We start from the raw sequence: 19222 nt of genomic DNA on the forward strand, positions 1-19222 counted from the left end.
CTCTTGGAAAATACAATAATAATAAATGGCAAATAGGAGGTAACTGGCAGCTCACATTCATCCTCTCCAGCTAGATAATGACTGCATCTTACAATAGCTCACAGGAAAACATACCAGTGCTACATATCTAAGGCTACAGGTGCCTCTTAAGATCCTGAAGAGAATGCAGACAACAGAAAGAATATTCATCAAGGTCCATGGCTTATATATTTTGTTCACAATTACCCCTAGTTAACTATTCAACTGGGAGTTTCAATGTGCATTTTCTTCTTGTGAGCAAACCATTGTTTGGCTGAAGCTGTCAACAACTGTATTAATAAGACGCATTCTAAGAGTTCAGTCTCTTAACGCAGTGTATTCACCGGCACGTTCCAAAATTATCAAGTCATATACCTGAGGCATAAAGTAATAACAAAAAATTAAATAATTTGTTTTTGATTTCAGGACAGAGTTTAAAGTATTTTACGTTAAGCTATTAAAAGCTACCAAGTTGGAGGCTTGCCTCGCTGAGAAATAGCATGAACATTCAGTGCCACTTTCTAGACCTAGACAGCATCTTTTCATGGCATTTTACTGCCATGTACATAGATACCGGCATACATAAAGTCATGCACCACTGCACTGCACATGCACTCACCTCCCACTTTAATTTCTGATCTTGCAATGGTAATCAGTAGAAGTCTTTAAACCAATTCCTATTTTTCAGAGAAACACTGTCATTGGCAAGATTGTTCAGCTTTGTTTTCCATTTAGGCCTGAAATATTTATAGCCTACTTACTAAATATGTCATGGATTGAAAGTACAGCATTTTGAATGGCTAGCTACCTATTTCAGCTATTCTTCACACTCAAGACTATAGAATACAAGGACTGCATTTTTATCATTGTAGTTGCTCTTTTGTTATTACAAATGAATACCTTTTTTATTTAGGTGAAGAGGGCAATATCTTTAGCATTACCTGCACACTGAAACCCTTTGTGCTGGGGAAAGGAGGAAGGCAGAGAAGTTAACTTTAATGAGCTCTTCACAAATATTTTTCAGTAGATAAAATCCAGCTCCATACACACTGACATTGGGTGTACACCTTCCCCTCTCAGAGTATAAACACACCTCTAGTTGGCAAATATATACCCAGTTTCCTTGGAAACATTGTCCTAAGAAGCATCCCAGACTATCCAGCTCTATAAGGTGCATCCATCACTAAAAATCAACCACCTTTGCTTGATAAAGGCATGAACCTGAATTATCCATGCACTGATAATTAGCATGTCATTTAGGGATCACTACTCTCATCTATTTTCTTGCCATCACTCATTAAATACTGGATAAGAAACCATATTTTCCATCAGTCCACTAGCATATAGCTTGAGTATAGAAATTGTTTGCAAGTTACTAAATTCCATGTAACAGAAGGCTTGACATTGCCATTAGATGAGAGAAAAACATTTTTCAGATGCAATTTCACATACCCATTTAAATATTTTCTGAGAAAATGACAGTCAGTAGTTCTTATCACAACAGACATGATACAAACCTTTGTGCTGGTAAACCAACTATGTGATGTAAACTATATATTCTGAAATGCCAAACTGTTACCTACAAATGCAAAAGCAATTCTCAGTTGTGCTTGACATACTAATTCTTTAACTTTCTCTTTAAATGGGAAAAGAAAATAGGGAAATTTCTGTAGCAGGGCTTGAAATATGAATGTCACAGCCGCGTAGGCAGGAAAGAAAACAAAGCTATAGAAATACAGTATTTAAAGTCAGGATTAAAGTCAGGATTTCATACCCTGCCTTCATTCTCTACTTGACTTAGGAAATTTTTTGTTTCATTTTATAAGATACTTTTTATTTGTGCTTGTATTTCAATTCCTTTTTTTTTTTTTAATTGTATTTTGCATAATGTGACACAAATTGCATACTGCAGAGCAAACTTTCTCAGTGAATGAAACCATTTTAATCTCAAGAGTTTTATTATCTCTTAAAATATTTAAATATAGATATTCAATTTTGTATTGCTTGACTTTTATGGAAGAGCTATTTTACAGGAGCAGGATTGTGACTAGACTAGATCACAATGAATACTTGTGACTATCTGACATGTAAGATGAAAAAAAAAAAAAAAAACACATGAAAAAGAATAATCTAAATTTTCAGAAGTATTCACCTACGTCAAAATATTTCTACAGGTCAAAAACCTGCTAATACATTATGTTTATTATGATAATGCCTTTCTGACATGTAGCAGTGTGAACATGTGACCAAGAAGAAAAAATAAGAAAGAAAAAAGTCCAGGACTGTTAAATTTAAAGCTACTGAAGCATTCTAACATTTAATCATGTAACAGTATATTTCCAATTGATGTATATTACTTGATTGACCACAGATCATTGAATATAACACTTTCATGTATCACAGAATAAAAATGTTAGACTACCACTTCACTTTTGTTTTAAGCAGACGGTAAAAAGGAAGCTTGACTTATATGCTATAAATAGCACCACAGGCTATTTCTATTTTTTTAAACATACTGCAGCAAGAGACATCTTTACTGAAACACTTGACCAAATTGCCAACTCTAGTTACAGTTAAAAGAATTGAGAAATTGAACTTTGTACATTAGGTGTTACAGTGCCGCAGGCTCTTCATGCCTGGTGTATGATAAAGAAAACTAAGATTCTTACAAAAAAAAAAAAAAAAAGCAACTCATTGCAAGATTTTAAATTACACAGAACATTCTGCATGAAACTTCAATCCATCAAATGGCCACTGAAAAATGAGGTAATTACCTACAATAATTTGCATGTTAAGAGCTAATACAATATTGCAAAGTAAAGTCCAGTTGCACATTAATTGTGAAAGCAATGCATAATTTCCTGATTAATGTTTCATGCCTAATATTCTTCTGCGGTCTGTCAGATGCTAGAGAACAATATGGCCAATCAATCTACAGAAAGTAGGTTCGGACAAGGACTGAGCTCAGTTTTCATAAATCCTGATGCAATGATTTCAATCACAATAGATAATATTCTGAAGTTTATAAAAGCAACTGCTCAAATTGAGCTCAAAAATATTTTAGGTAATTAATCCTTTAACTAAAAGGATCCAGGATACTATGTTTTTCTAGTCCTTCATGCAACAAAGTATTAACTCCACTTCTTCCCAAAAAAGGGACAACAAACCAGAGCTGAGGAAAGAGCAACGGGAGGGTAATATGCTGTCACCTTATACAAACCTTGGCTCACGGGGGTTTGTCTGGTCAGCAAAGGCTAAGCACGTCAAAGAAATGATATGTTCAGTCTCTCTAGAGGAGGATTTTTTTTTTAATCCATGCTCCTCTGTAGAGGCAGGAAGGAGTATTCCTCCAGGAATGACACTTACCTGTCCTGTCAGCCAGAGGCAGGATGTCACAGCCCTGAAAGAGTGTCAAAGAAATGAAAGGATGACAAAAGTGAGGAAAAGCACAAAATACTAATAATACTAATAGTGCCGAAATGAGGGAGGGCAGCATTAAGTATAAACAGCCAAAAAGTAAGCAAAAAACTCTCTTTTTGTCAATTCTCTCTCTTGTCAATTCAACGATCAGATTTTTGGCAGGCCTAATCTGCCAGGCATAAAAATTAAAAGAACAATTCCAGGAACAACAACAACAAAAAGAATCTTTTTGTTTATTGGTTTTGTGGGAAAACCCTCTGAAAGGTCTGGCAGGTGAATTACTAAATCAGTGTCATTCAAAGAATGAAAACGCTGCAGAACCCAGAGAGAGTGGTTGGCACACCCTCAAAGCAGACCTTTAACATGTTAAATAGTCAGGTGGAATGAGTAAAACAGAAGAAAAAAAAAAAAGTTTAAAACCAGATCTCTTGGTATGAACAGAACCACTGGCCACCTATAGAAAAAGAGAGAATTCTAAGGAAGAAAAAACAGTTGATTTCACTGGATGCTGAGGAAATTGCTGGAGACTTTGCGATCCAGTGGATGCAGTAATGAGCAATGGGAAATATTTGATGAGCTGTGTCACTGATTCCACTGGGTCACAAGGCATGTGACTGAAGTTTATCACTTTCCTCATTCCTAGAAGTATTATTCTATCTATTTCACAGCAGTGTTTGGGAACTTGATTAATTTCCAAAAATTGCCTCAAGCGTCTTGGAGGAAGGTGACTCTTAATTGATTTTCCCTGAAGCAGACAATTTTGATTAGAATAAAAATGGTAGTAAAGCAACTGCAGACTTTCAAAGCCAGACTCCAGGGACAGATTCAGTATGTCCATTTTTTAGTCCTTAACTAAACAATAAATATTTGCTGGGGGTGATAAGAGTATGCTTTGTGTTAACTTCCCTTCCTACACATAAGCTAGGTGAGCAGTCCTCCAGCTGTGAAAGTTAAGATTTCACTCTGCCTGTGTGTAGAGATGTGTAAAAATTTATTGACCTGATGGATATAATTTAAACTATAAAAAAAAAAAAAAAGTCACCTACTCATGAAATAAACAAATGAACAAACAGAAATGACTTACATGGTTTAAAGATGTTCTTAGAAAACCCACTAGTAATTTTTTTTTTTTATATTCTTGTATTGTCATTCCCTATCACTTTCCAACCTCCAGTCGGATGTCTACAGAATCCTACTGGGACTCTCAGAAGCCAAAGGAGCTGAACAGCTTACTGCAGCAGGCAGCAGCAGATCCAGTTTTACCAACAGTTCAACAGTTTTCTTATTTTCACTCTCTTTCTCAAACTCTGAGCTAAGTTTTCTTGGCTACTTTTTTTTTTTTTTTTTTTTTTTTTGGGGGGTGGGGGGGTGGGGAGGGACAGGGGATTATTCCTAAGACTTTCAGACTTAAAATGGCTTTCCCATATTTCTGCTATTATTTCATTGCAGGATCCATCTGAAAGATTTTTGAGTCTATCATGACAATAGATAGATTTTCAATGAGAGTGTTCAACAGCAATGCTGTATATTAGGACCACTACTGCAAACATTTGCTATAACTTTCCAGGCTACACAGCAAATCCTATTCACATCAGTGAAGGACCACACAAAATAAACACCCTTAGGCTGCAGAAGCAAGAGAAAACAAGCGAGGAGAAATCACAGTTTATTCTACTCATCTCTTTTTTAAAAACAAAATGCATTTTTAAACAGCTATTTTACTCTGCCGCAGTCATGCTGATTCTTCGTTTTACTGAATCATTCTCTGTGATGGCTTCAGTAAATACAAGCATTTGTTTTTATTCTCACCACTGTAACTGATTAAAATGACTTGGAGTATAGTGACTCAATACTTTGTATTCTTCCCTCTTGTGGAATTTACTTTTCTTTTCCTCTTAAAGAACACTCAAGACTGTCAATACAAGAATTTTAAAGAGAAAAAATATTTCCCTTTTGTTCTCTTGCTATTTAATTTCCACACATCCTCATTTTCCGCAACATGAGGTGCATATAATAAATACATGTAAAAAAGCCAGTGAAAAGTGTCACACTTTCCATAACTAAATACAAAATTTACCATTTAACCCATTCCCAATAAATAATTCTTGCATTTTCCAATGAGGAGTGCTTCTAAATGAAATTTGAAAATATTATTTGTCATGCTCCTTTTCTCAGCTTTCAAAACCAGGCCTGTATGATATAATTTTTATGATAACTACGTAACATTTTTTGGAAATTGCTTCAGAGAAATCTCTAAGCTATGCTAAAACACATAGTACTAATCTTTATGTGTACTACGCCATAGCTGAAACCCAAGGAATCCAGAATTTACTGATGTGAATACGTTTCTAAGACTCACATAAGTAGGAAAAACACACTTGAACACCTCAAAACATAATATGAAAAATAGGAATTTTTAGCTTACTAAAGGTTCAAACATCTACATACTATGCATAATAATTTTAAAGCATGTATCACTGATCATTAGTTTTCTATTTTTGTTGAGCCTATACAATTTCCTCACCATTCTCTTTATCTTTACTTTTTTCACAATTAGCTAACATGTTTTGATTTAACAACCCCCATCACCTACTTTTAAAGAACAGTTTCATAAGCACCAGAACTAATAAAGACCAAGTTTGTAGATAATGTATGTCATAGTGTATGATCTATGTAAGATTTTCCACATAGAAAAACTTATCTTTTTAATTGCAAATAATGTGCCAGTACATTCTATTTATCTTCAGAGGTAAGAGAATTCACTACACTGGTTCCCTCTTCAATATACTGAATCAAAAGTTAATGTGAAACATTAAATACACAACAACTATGAGAAGGTATAAGAAAAAAATAGTTCTAATTGACTGGCACTTATCTACAAAAAAGTATTATTCTATTACTATAGATATTAACAGTGAAATTATTCTTGGTAATTGTACAGCAGTTTCTTGTAGTTAGTGTAAAATTTTTTTTCTTTAAGAAATTGACTAAAATGGAAAATAACACTAATAGCAATAATTACGTAAATGTTTTCAGCATCTTGTCCTATAAATATGGTAGTTTGTATGGAACTTGTACTGGAATAAGAAAATACTTCATAAGCAAGTAATTGATTAAGTCATTGTGTTGTAGGTAGGGCAGACAGTTTGGGAACCAATAATAGAGATACTCCAAAGAAAATGTTTCAAATTTTGACAATCCACATATGTTGCTTACTGTCATTGTAATTGGGCTACTGGCTAATCATCTAACCCATAAATAAAATGTCAAGGTGCTCTACCTTTTTTCATCTGCCTGTGTCCTGAATCGTACTCACAGTTGCTGTAGAAACAAGGGCACTGGGTTGTAGGGAAGCAGCTTGTATGGAAAGCGACACAGACATCTAATTCTGGGGACAGTATTTATGAAGTACGTGCTACACATCTGAGTTTCCTTCAGTGGGAAAGGAATGTAACAGCTTGTCCACACTCCAATTATTTCCCAGCATACACAAAGAGAACCAGACTAACAGAAATTAAAAGAGACACAAACTTGCTGGTTATCTTAACTGCAGGAGGAAGTGGAATGTGTTTGTTGTTGGATTTTTTATTTTTTTTTAATTTCCCTTTACTACTTCCAGTACAGCCTTCATGAGTTACATAATACATAAACTGTCTTATTCTTTAACCAGAAAATAGATACAGAAGCTTTCACCAAATACATAGATTTACACATGTATTTGCATGAATATATACAAATACATTTCAAAAAGGCCTAACAAAATTGCAAATCTTCTATGATCTGCATAAAACTTACAAAGACAGAATCCCAAACCCTCAGGATTTGGAATTTGATTATAGAGTAACATTTGACAGTGATTAAATAGCTGGACTGAATCTTAGGTTTTCTATGAGTCTTCTGCCACTGTTTCCTTTTGTATCATACATTTTCCTTTGCAGTATTTTATCTTGCCTACTTGACTTGTATGCAGTTCCTTCATCTGCTCCCATTTCAGAAGGAGTCTAACAGGAATCTATCTCGTGCTTTCACTTAGGTGCACAACAAGAGATGGAGGTGTTTGTAGTGTGCTATAAAATTCAAGTACCATGCTGCTCCAGCCCCTGACCAAGCAGCATAAGCATTTCAATGACCAGATTCCAGACCTGATACAACAAAGCATAGGAGAAGAATGAAAAGAAAAAAAGAAAAAAACACCACACCATAACTCGACACTCCTCACCATATCTGAAATGTGACCGCCCATGAAGACATTCACATGAACAGCCTTGTTCAAGCCTTGTTCCCAGGGCTAGACTTTTCCCCTCTTCCAGGACAACTTGGCTCAGCCCCTCAGCGGCTGCCTCCTCACTCCCACTACGCACAGCGGTCTGGCAGCTTCCCCAGGAAGCTGACATTCAGGAAAACATTCACTTTGCTTCAAGCCCAATATGATGGAATTCCCAACAAGATGGAATGTTTCAAAGTGAAAGCTCCAATTTGATGCACTCTTATTCCATAAACAGGTGTTACTGTTTTGTCAGAGATTAATGAAACACAAGCTCAATTAAAAAAATAAAAACCACAGACGCTTCATAAGCTAAAGACAGTCAAATTCCCTCCCACTAACAGACTTTGAGTATTAAATAAAACTGACAATTGCTGTAGCACAGATTTACTTCCAACAAATTCACTGATGAAAGCATTAAAAATAAAGCCTTTTTTTTTTTTTTTCCCTTTTTTCTTTTTAAAATCATAATATAATCCAGCACTTCAGGAGGAAAGGTCTGAAGGAAAGCATATGTACTGCAATTTGCACCCATCACATTCTCAACCACTTATTTCTTTCAAAATCCTACTATATTAAAGGATTGGGTTTTGCACATTTCCCTTCGTAGGAAAACTTTGACTTACCTAAATACTAAGTAGCCCTACATTTCACTCAAAGCAAGCAACATACTCCAAATCCTTGTGGCTGAAATGATATCTTGAAAAGGTTATAACAATAAGAATTTTTCCTGAAATTGACTGTATTCAGGAATTCACTGCCATTTTCAGAGGAAAGTTCATTACGATATACTTTGTGTCAAAAACAACTTTCTAAATACAGAAATATGAGGAAAGGTAAGAAGTTTTCATCTGAATGTACCACAATCCTGAGGATGACTGGGTTTGACAGTGTTTAAATGTCATAGATACATTATTATATTTTGATTTTAGACTCAATCATGTGTTTACACTTCTGCCCTCAGCTACAGAAATATTCAACAAAAATCTGCACATAATTTAAATATGTTTTAAGAATTATTCCTCCAGTGCCAAGTACAATATATTCCAAGATAGATTTAATTATCAAGTAGAAGAGCAGATTAAAAAGTTTATTGAAAAATGTTACTTAATGGAGAACAATCTAGTTGTTTGTTGGTGTTTTTTTTTTTAACTCCTTTGCATGGGAGCTATTTTCCACATAGATAGCTTGAAGAGTAAATTTGATAAAATAAGGAGGAAAGAAATAGAATCTGACAAGGAGAAAAAAAAATCCAAGTGAATATTGTTTTAATTGCAATGTTTGTATTATTTCTGACTTCCAAAACATCAGACTATTGCATTTTAAGTAAAGACTCTGAAACGTCAATATTATTTCTATGTAACAATAGGAATGAATAGATCCCAGGCTTCTAATGGGGATGTTTTGATAAAAGCATTGTTACAAAAATAAAGGAATAATAATTACAAAATCATTTGACATATTTTTTTTTTTTCAAACAAAATTTGGTCAAAATACTTCTGAGATGAAAAACATCTTCAAAGAAAAGAATACAACAACTAATAATCATGAGCATGAATTATGGGATTGAGAACATTCTTGCATTTTCTTCCTGTCACAGTTTTACAGTTCCCACACACACACTTTATCCACCCTTTTCTCACTACATTGGTTGATCACTATTATCCAAGAACCACTTAACTGGTTTATGTTTCAACCATAGCTGACGTGCATGGTTAAACGCAGCCTCTCCCTCAGCACTGGGGCACACCACTCTCCTAGCTGGCATCTATTTTCAGGAATCTTGCAAAAGCATGCTCAAAATTACTTGGGAGGAAGAAACAGAAATCAGACAGATGCCCACATCGTAAACACTGTCATCAATGCTAGCATTTATGATGTAAGGACAGGTGAAAATGTGAGTACTGCATTATGATTCCCAAATACTGTTTCTTGTGAATTTATGACATCGTACAGTCAGACACTACTCTCGGTTCATTTTGGTTTGATCTAATTTATGTGAAAGCTGCAGGCAACATCCTGACAAATTCAGCAGCACAGCCTTGTCACTATAGATGAATATATTTGCACATAACAACTCGTAACTTCACCCCTTTTTAGACTGGGCTCACAAAATGAATGGCACTAGGTACAGATGCTATGACAAATACTTTTAAGTCTGTACGTATTATTGGTAAAAAAAAAAAAAAAAAGTCTTGAAACAGTTGGCTATCCTCTTTACTCCTCTGAAAGTCATGACTTGTGCTTGAGAAGAGATTTGTTAGGTTTCTGTGCTACTTCGCTTGCTCATACCAAGCATTTGATCAGCACATTTTGAACTGGACCATTGTTCCCAGCAAATTACTTTCCCCAAATTTAAAGAGAGAAATAAATTATAAAGTGGTATTTTTCTGCATAATGTAAGTCCCCAGCCATAATGTCTGCAGAAAATAATGGCAGGTAGTACTTTCACATGAAAAAAATATATATCACAATAGTTTTAGACATGGAGGTAGGACTTTTTGAAACAGTTGCTCTATGAGCCCATTAACTTAAAAAATTACTTGAGTTCCTCAGCTACTTAAATGTTCAGAAAAAAAATCTTTAACCTGAACTATCTGATTTATGGGCTCTTATCCAGAGCTTCCAGATTGCAATGAGATGTCTAAACAAAATGGTATGTGCCTCAATTACACCCATGAAACTGCAGACAAAGTCATAAGATACAGGATACATCCTTAAAACTGTGGTCCACTGTAAGGTGGCAAATATGTGTAGATTAAAAACAGAGATCAAAGGCTAATCTTTCCTGATTCTATCCATAAGTTATTGTATAAGATTGTATGGCTAGAATGAGTCAGATATTTTCTGCAGCTGTCAAAAGCAATGGATATTTTACATGTACTTGGTTTAGAATTATGATAGTTTTTAAGTGCTTCAAAATACCAAGTGTACTTTTTTTCTATTATTTGTATTGATTTAGTTGTTCCTTGATTTCCAGCAAAAAAGTTGTTCCTTGATTTCCACTTTACTATTTTCTAAGCAGTCCATGTAAAACAGCATCCCTAGCAACTGTAAATACAGTGCCAATTTGCATCACTTCAGTTAATTACCATATACATTTCTGCAGTAAAATAGTATGAGTATTACATGGGATAATAACTTCTTAGGTGCAAACCTTCTAGTCAGTCAAGTATCACTCATCATATTTCACCTGCTAACAGAGCTGACAAAAGATCATACACTACACAAATCTCTACTGATGCTCAGGCAAGACTCATGCATTTTAAATATTTGAGCTGTTTCTTTCTCTGAAAGGAAACTTGCCAATTTCTAATTAAAGATAGAAATGGACGCTGAAAATAACAGGCCACATTTTGATCTCTTCTGCCAGTATGATGCAGGAATACTACTCCAAAGTAACATCAGGTATTAATCTTTTGCAAGTTCAGGTGAACGTCTCTGCTGTGGTCCCTGAAAATCACATAGCTGTGTCCATTACAAGTTTCAAAGGAGACAGGCACAGTAACAAACCTGACATTGCAACCTGCCTTTGAGAGGAAATTCAGTGACACAGAAAAGCACATTTGACAAGTACATAGCGAGTTCTGCTAAGAAATGCATAGCTTTGTGCATGGGGTGGAAGTGGTGTTGTCTCTTTCCTTTTTTTTTTTTTTTTTTAGTATATGCACTGATGTAACTTTTCCTTTTTTAAATGTAAATTTTTATGCAGCTACATTTTCACAGTACTGAACAAGTTGATTGTTGCTTCAGCTTGCACTGAGTAGTACATAAGTAGTACTTTCCTCTAGGGAATTTTTATCCTAAAATCACTTTACACCACCTTCACCCTAAAAAGAGGCCTTAAAGAAAGTGAAATTACATTTGCATTCCCTGCCAAATCTCTTCCAGAGATTTATGAAGTAATTTTTCACAAACATAAGAATGAGAACTGTTTTTTGTTGTTGTTGTTGTTGTTTTGTTTTTCCCCCACTGGTGAAACATATCAGAGCAAGCTGATGTCACCTAGAACAGGACTGTTGAATGCAATTAGTAAATGTTAAAGCAGTGTGAAATCATCATTCATTGATGCAATTCTATGAATACAAAATGAGAGATGCAATCTGTAAGTTACTCCTTATGCAATATAAGGTATTTCATGTACAGACTGAGCTTGTCTAGAAATAAAGTTATAAAAACTAGGATTTGTTAATGTTACATTTTAGAAAAGTTAGTCTCCTAGGCTAAATATGCAGTATAATGAGGAAAGATTTTCATTTTTTGCCTGCGTAAGTTCTAAGTGCAGTATTTATCATTTGCTAAATCACACTCATTTTTCTGCGTTTTGCCAGCAGTTGCATCAATTGTCATTTAACTGCTCTAAATAATGTGTTCTCTTCCCTGCTGCATTAAACTATTTCTATCAAGGCTAATGATTTTCTGATTTCCACATGCCAGTGAGCTTGGCAGTAACAAATGATACCTCTCTTTTGCATGTTGCAAGTAGCTTAAATTATATTTTACATACCCATTTAAAGGATCATTAGTTAAGTTAATATCCTTGGTATTCTGGAGGATCAAGCATTTTGGTAGAAGATAGTCTCACTATATATTCTCTGCTTGCTCTGAGTACATTTTGAAGAGCTTGGCCTGTTAAACTCACTACATAGGAATAAGCTGTAAAAACCCTCAATATCTCTTAAGGACACAGCTATACTGGCTTACCACCACTTTGAAGTTGTTCTTACAAGGAATTTCTCAGAGGCTGGAGAACTAAACAAGAAGCCATCAAAACCTTCCAAACAGAAGCCATCAAAACCTTTTATGTTACAAAATACATTTATAAAATATTTTCTAAACATAATGAGCAAGAAGCAAATGAAAACTTTACTTCTAGGGGACCAGAACAGGAACCGCTTGAATTCTGGATGAAATCATTGAGATCACTGCTGTATCTGATTTAGACATCCACACAGTAGAAAGTCTGAAGCCAAACAGCAAACATACATGGACAAGTATATAGGCATAGACTCCAAAGTCAAGATCATACCCCATGTTTAATTGAGGTGTTCCTTTAAATTACACACCATGACTAATTGTAATTTGAGGCTATGCATTACACTGTACAGTAATCTGCCAGTGCAACAGTAACAATATTCAATGCAGTAGCACTTGGTGATGTCATTTGACAAAATGGACTGTTTTTCTCAGTAAATTTAGGATTTGAACCCCTTTCTCACCATCAGCTGTGCCTCTCCCCTCCCTGTCCTTTTAATCCTTAAGAAAAAGGCGGCAAAGGCTGAAAGGTGTGGAGGGAGTGTGCAGAGTGAAATGGCACAAGCAAATATCCTCAAGGAAGTCAGAGGCAGTGAGCAATTGTTTTCCTTCTGCAGCTGCGACAGACACACAAGGTCTGCTCCCATTGAGCTTGCTCTGTATGAGTCCCACATGGCATTTTTCTAGCTTAGGGGCCTGATCATCAGGCTCTCATTTGTCAGCTACCTTCCATCTCTTTGTATACACAGATCTTGCACATAGATCTTAAAGAGAGACAAAGGTACACATACACAAAACTACAGACTTCCAAACAGAACAATGACAGAACAGAGAAGAGATGCTGTGAGAACCACCTCAGCTCAGCTGAAAAACAAGCTGATATTGCTTCTTTTTATGTCCACTGTTTTTTAATCTGTTTTTGACTATTTATAACTGTCAAAAACACAACTTATGTGCTGAGCATTTCATCACTGGTAAGTTTGCTCAGGCTACTGGCCCCAGCTTTGTTAGTTCTAAAACTTCCACATTACATCAGGTAAGTGGGCAGGTTTAGGTAGTCCATTCCTGGCCAAGTTGCTATACTACTGTTTCCAGAAACATATTTCTAGTGATTAATATTAAGTACCATAAATAGTCTAATACTCAGTACCACATCAGATTCTTCATCATTCACAGGAAATGTATATAGTAAACTATAGCAAATACTGTTCAATAGAGCTATCCAAAAAAGAAGTACTAGTTGCTTGGTTTATCTTACCTCAGTTCCACAGTTCAGCAGGGTCCCAGGTTAAAAGGATCCCACTGGAGGCTGGCTGGGCCCAGCACAGCCCACCCAACACCTTCAGCCCAGCCAACGCACAGGGCTGGCAGCTCCCTGCACACCACACACCCCGCCTACTGGGATGCCGTGAGCACCTCTCCCACACGGGGCTGCTGGAGAGACCCCTCCAGCCACGCTCTTTTGAATGAAGCAGAATACATGACATATACAAGCTGCCACCCAACAAACAGTTTTGCCATCCACTGCAGTTGCCACAGAAGTAGTGGTTCATGAATTCTTGTCAATTTTGCCATTTATCATGCATTAACAATTTCGCTGAAGTGATGCTGTCTAGTATACTCAAACCATTTTTTATCTTAGATAATCACAGAATATCCCAAGCTGGGAGGGACCCACAAGGTTCATCAAGTCCAACTCCTGGCTCCACACAGGACTACCCAAAAATCAGACTGTGTGTCTGAGAGCATTATCCAAACACTTCCCAACCTCCAACAGGCCCAGGCCATGACCACATCCTTGGGGAGCCTGTCCCAGTGCCCGACCACCTCTGGGTGCAGAACCTTTCCCTCACACCCAGCCTGACCCTCCCCTGTCCCAGCTCCATGCCGTTCCCTCAGGTCCCGTCACTGTCCCCAGAGAGCAGAGCTCAGCGCCTGCCCCTCCGCTCCCCTCATGAGGGAGCTGCAGGCCGCCATGAGGCCTCCCCTCAGCCTGCTCTGCTCTGGGCTGAACAAACCAAGGGACCTCAGCTGCTCCTCACATGTCTTGCCCTCCAGAAACATATTTAAGTTTATTGCCAAAATATGATCCTTTACCTCCAATGCCCTGTTTAAGTAATTCCACTATATCTTTGGCATTGCAGGTTATAAAACACCTAATTAAAACTCAGACTTGAAGTGGACTGAAAAGAGGACCAATACAAGTCAAACCCCTCTTCATAGTAGAAATACAACCAGGAATCTTAGTGGAAGCTCCCTCCTGTTCATAATATTGATTTTTGTGGTAAGTGCACAAAACAGCTAAGGCAGTCTCTTAAATATGTACCCACGAGTGATCTTAACCTATTATTGCTTGCACATCTAACTGCTATTTGACAACTGATGATGTATTACAGTATCCTGGATATACTCTACATGCAATATTTGATAATTAGCATCCCTCAGATACATTGTCAATGAGAAGTAGCTTCCTTGCTTTACATGCACTATATTTCTTTCAACAAATGTTTCATCTACATAACTGTGCAAACCTGTAGTTTTAGCTTTGCAAGGTAAGCCCCCAAATACCAATTAAAAGGTGTTAATTGACATGATTAATCTTTGGGGCTGATCAGTAACAGAATACAGTTTGTTGTTTGTTTTTTTTTTTCTTTCTATTTTTCTGTGAAAGAAAGACTACGAAAAAGATACTATAGTCCCAAGCTGTATTACTAATGGGAAGATAAATATTTCCCCTCACCTAATGTGGGGCTTGCAGAACACCTTTCAGCCAGCTCGGAGAGATACTGAGGAAAGCCTTGCAGCCTAGCACTGGGCTGGATGCTGGCTTACATGGGACAATGCTCTTCACTGGCTGGCACTCCATGAGCACAAGGGAAAAATGGCTGTATATAGCTCTGGTCCAAGAAAAAAAAGAACTGAACTAATTCAAAAATGCTTGGTTGGATTCTCGTATCTCCCATTTCTGGCCCAAATTATGGTTTACCCTTTACAACACAGACATGAGAACAGGAACACACAGCACTTGCAAACCATGTTGCTGCCATTACTTGCACATCTGTACTGCAGTATTTTTTCCACAAACCCATTATATTCCTCAGATTTTCAAATATAGGAAAAGTAACAAACTTATTCCAGATTATCTAAAATACACCTTTTGAGTCTCTTTAAAGTAACTGGCAGTTAATCCACATAACTGCGGGCAGCCTTGAAGTATTTCTGAATTCAGAAAGCAAATTATATCCATAGATTTCTTTCCAGTTTATTCATAAAAAAATACAGACTGTCTACTCAGAAGTCAAATAGGCATGCCTCAGGTATAAACTACAGTCTTTTATTATCTGTCAAGTAATGATAGAAGAAGGAAAAGCCACGTTTACAGTGTGCTGTAATCATAGAATATGTTTTCATTACAGATTCGTTAGCAAATGGAATCTATAGCTTCTGTAAAGAAAGAACAGTAAATATAACATATATGTTATCTAGTCACCAGGGAACAACTGTATACTTTGATGACCCATAAGAGGGCCTTTGTAAGCTGCCACAAACTTAGGAAAGTTTTCATACACCTTATTAGTCCTTTCATTCTTTTTAGGCCTTAGTTACTTCCTTCAGTTTTTCTACTAGTCTTACTACTGGTACAGTATTGGTATTCTATACAAACTCCCACAAGAATAAACAGTTAAAAAGTGGCTAAAATGCTTGCAACAATTTATGAATTGCAGTCCTTGAAAGGGACTGAAATTCAAACAAACATACTCTCGCTATCAGCATTTCCCCCTTCACTATCCCTAAGTTGGAGGTTTACCAGGGCAGTTTCTGCTGTACCTTTTTGCTCCTGCCTGAGACACTCTGAGAAGTGGCAAGTTCTCAACATTTTTGCTTTTCTTCACAGCTTCAGTAACTTGCGCAGATTCATTCCCTGCAGTGCTCTTGAGTAGTCTTTGGGCCTTCATCTATTTAATTAGGTCACAACATAATACTTCTTTCAGTACTTCAGATAATCAAGGGCAAATCGGGTATCCAGCAAAATATACCTTGGTCAGATATGGCTGTTGCTAGTTATTTTGAATGTAAATGAGTACAAAATGTACTATAAACACAATGCACTTTTAATGCCATTAGCTTTTTCTAAAACATTCTTAATTGGCATACAACATTTACCTCTAAATGGAAGAAACAGAATAGAGATTTTTTTATTTTATTTTTTATTTTCTCCTCAGAAATGAGCAAAACTAGTGTACAGAAACTATAATAAGGAGTTATCATAGCCAGAGGGAATCTATTAAATTTCAATTAAGGGTATAAACTTCAGGCTATAAAACTGAAAGGGACAAACATCCCTTCAGATCATTATGAAAGGCATCTTTAAAAATCAGATCCTAAAGGACTAGATAGATTAAATCCTTCCATAAATTTAAAAATCCCAATTCACAACCAGCAGAAGATAGAGCTACACCAATTTATTCATGGTGTATTTTATTTTATTTAACAGAATATAACATTGTTCTGCTGTGTCAAGTTATAAGCCCCAACTCATAGAGGTAGCTTTTGATTTCATTTCCATTGCCTTGGGCAAACATGGCTGAGCATCCACAAGGCTGTGTCAGATGCTGATTGATTCATTTGAGGCTGGAAGATAATAGAAACTCTTCAAATTGATTGTAAGAAAAAGAAATCTGAATTGGGACATTAGGCAAACTGCAAACCACTTTTGTGAGCCTAATTTTAAAAATTACTTTAACAAGAGAAACAGAGATTTTAATTCAAAATTTTCACATAAGCTTACCACAGCCCATTAAAATTTATCTGTTGTATTACATTATCTAAATTTTGTGGAGATTAGAGGCTACATGAAGCTTAGAAACCTAGAAGTTAAAAAGGCACTTTCTAGACAATCATTTATGCGTTCAATCAAGAAGCTCAATTTCTTTGGTGCCTAGTGTGTGTTTTCCAAGCAGGGGAAGGTTCTCATCTAACACCTTGGCTTCATAATCTTTTAACAGGCTATTGCTCATTTAAGCCCTCAAAGTCAACATAATGCAATTAGGGAATCAGAACAAGAGCAAGGGTATCAGCACAGCTTTTCAAGGTTAGACAATCAGGTGAATAAAATACACAACTCCAACCACTGAGTACCTCTGTAGTACACAACTGACTTGAGAGTAAAGGTGGGTGAGCTCATAGCAGTATTACAGCCTCAGCAGCAAGTACGCTGTCTTGCTAATTTACAGTATTAGCAATATAAACACACCTTAATCTTCAAATATTGATAGCAAAGGTAGAGATCATTTTCCTGCCTCTGTCCTGTTCCCACCACACGAACCTCCAGCTCTCTCGTTATACCATCAGTCATGTAAGAGGTTAGTGCTTGCAACAAGTCTCTCAAGGGGGCATTGGGAAGGAGCTATAAAGTGGACAGCTTGGCATAAAAACATCCTGCCTTTGAAGTGCAGTTGTTTAGGAGATGAAGCTCATTCTCCTGTATATATAACAGCAGGTTTGGTGCCATCACACAGTACATATATAAACAGGAAAAAAAAATAAAACTGGAATTAAACAGAAAATGAATCAAATACTACCAATAAATAAAAGATAAATAAAAGCTGTAGTACCAAGAAATTAATCATCCTTTTCCCAAATCCCATTAAATTGCAGGACTTTGTTTAACTTGACTGCCCAGCTATAAATTGTGAACAACTGAGACTGTGAACACAAGGTAAAGACTTTTATGAGTTTTAATGCTCACAGGTCCAGTGTTTGGGAATGGCAGGTTTATAATAAAACCTTCCATTTTATAATTGAAATAAATGAATATGAAGATAGCAAAAAAAAAGTCTGATAAGTAAAGCTGCTGACACCATTCTCCTTACTTGACTTACATGAAGAGTAACATGGATATACGTAGGGATAACATCTGCAATGCAGCAACTCAGGATATTATTATTTGCTAGAGATTCATAAATTTGTCAGATTCTGAATCCCCATGTGATACTTTCAGTGTTAGAAGTTAACTGGGAATGCATAAAATGATACTAAACATTAAGGGAGTCAACAAAATTGCTCTACCTACACAGCAGTTCAGTTACTTTGGTTTTCCTATTGCTACAGCCCAAGCTCAGCCTCAAGCTGAGATTGCTTGGTGACTGCTTCCCAGAGAAGCCGCCAACAGCACTAGCTCTTACAAGTTTTGCAGTCATGGTCCAGGCAAAAATCACAGATCATTGATTCTTGCTAAGAAATCCTCACTCAGTAATGATTTATCCAGGACAGTTTCAGCTTCTTGGCCTGTAGGAATAGTTTCTGTGAAGTATTACCAGTCCACTAAGCCACCTACTTCTATAAGTACTGTATAAGCTGTGGTGTCTGCAGCACATTTTAGGAACAGGGTTGATTGTTAAATCAGAATCCCTGCTGTAGACTAATGGTTATAATTTACACATGGCTAAATATTCTTCCCTTTTTGAGAATATACCTTTACAGATCAGTTTAGAATTTTTTATTTTATTAGTGTTTTATTTGAACCTCAGATGCATGAACCCTTTCAAAGTCTACATACTTGAATGCTTTGCACCACCAGTCTCCTCCTCTTTTTTTTTTTTCTCTTAAACTGCATAGTGATTTCTAATTTATAGCTACCTCCTTTCTCACCTTTGCTCTAGACTCAAGGTACCACTATTCTGGTGTTTTGTTTTTGGTTTTGGTTTTTGTTGTTTGCTCCCCTCCCTCCCCCAGGTAATTTGACCACCTTAATAGAGGGATTTT

The 19222-nt window shown here is 36.4% G+C and overlaps 1 long non-coding RNA gene across 1 annotated transcript in view; it reads right to left on the bottom strand.

The window, feature by feature from the left end:
* Window positions 1–2303: 2303 nt before the first annotated feature.
* LOC137864391 (uncharacterized) overlaps window positions 2304–19222 on the bottom strand; it is a 156115-nt gene continuing 139196 nt past the window's right edge. Inside the window, exon 6 of the long non-coding RNA XR_011101479.1 lies at window positions 2304–3418. This is a non-coding gene — a long non-coding RNA (uncharacterized lncRNA). The remainder of the gene's footprint in view (window positions 3419–19222) is intronic.

Source organism: Anas acuta, chromosome 14 (assembly GCF_963932015.1).
Source record: "Anas acuta chromosome 14, bAnaAcu1.1, whole genome shotgun sequence".
Lineage (NCBI taxonomy): Eukaryota > Metazoa > Chordata > Aves > Anseriformes > Anatidae > Anas > Anas acuta.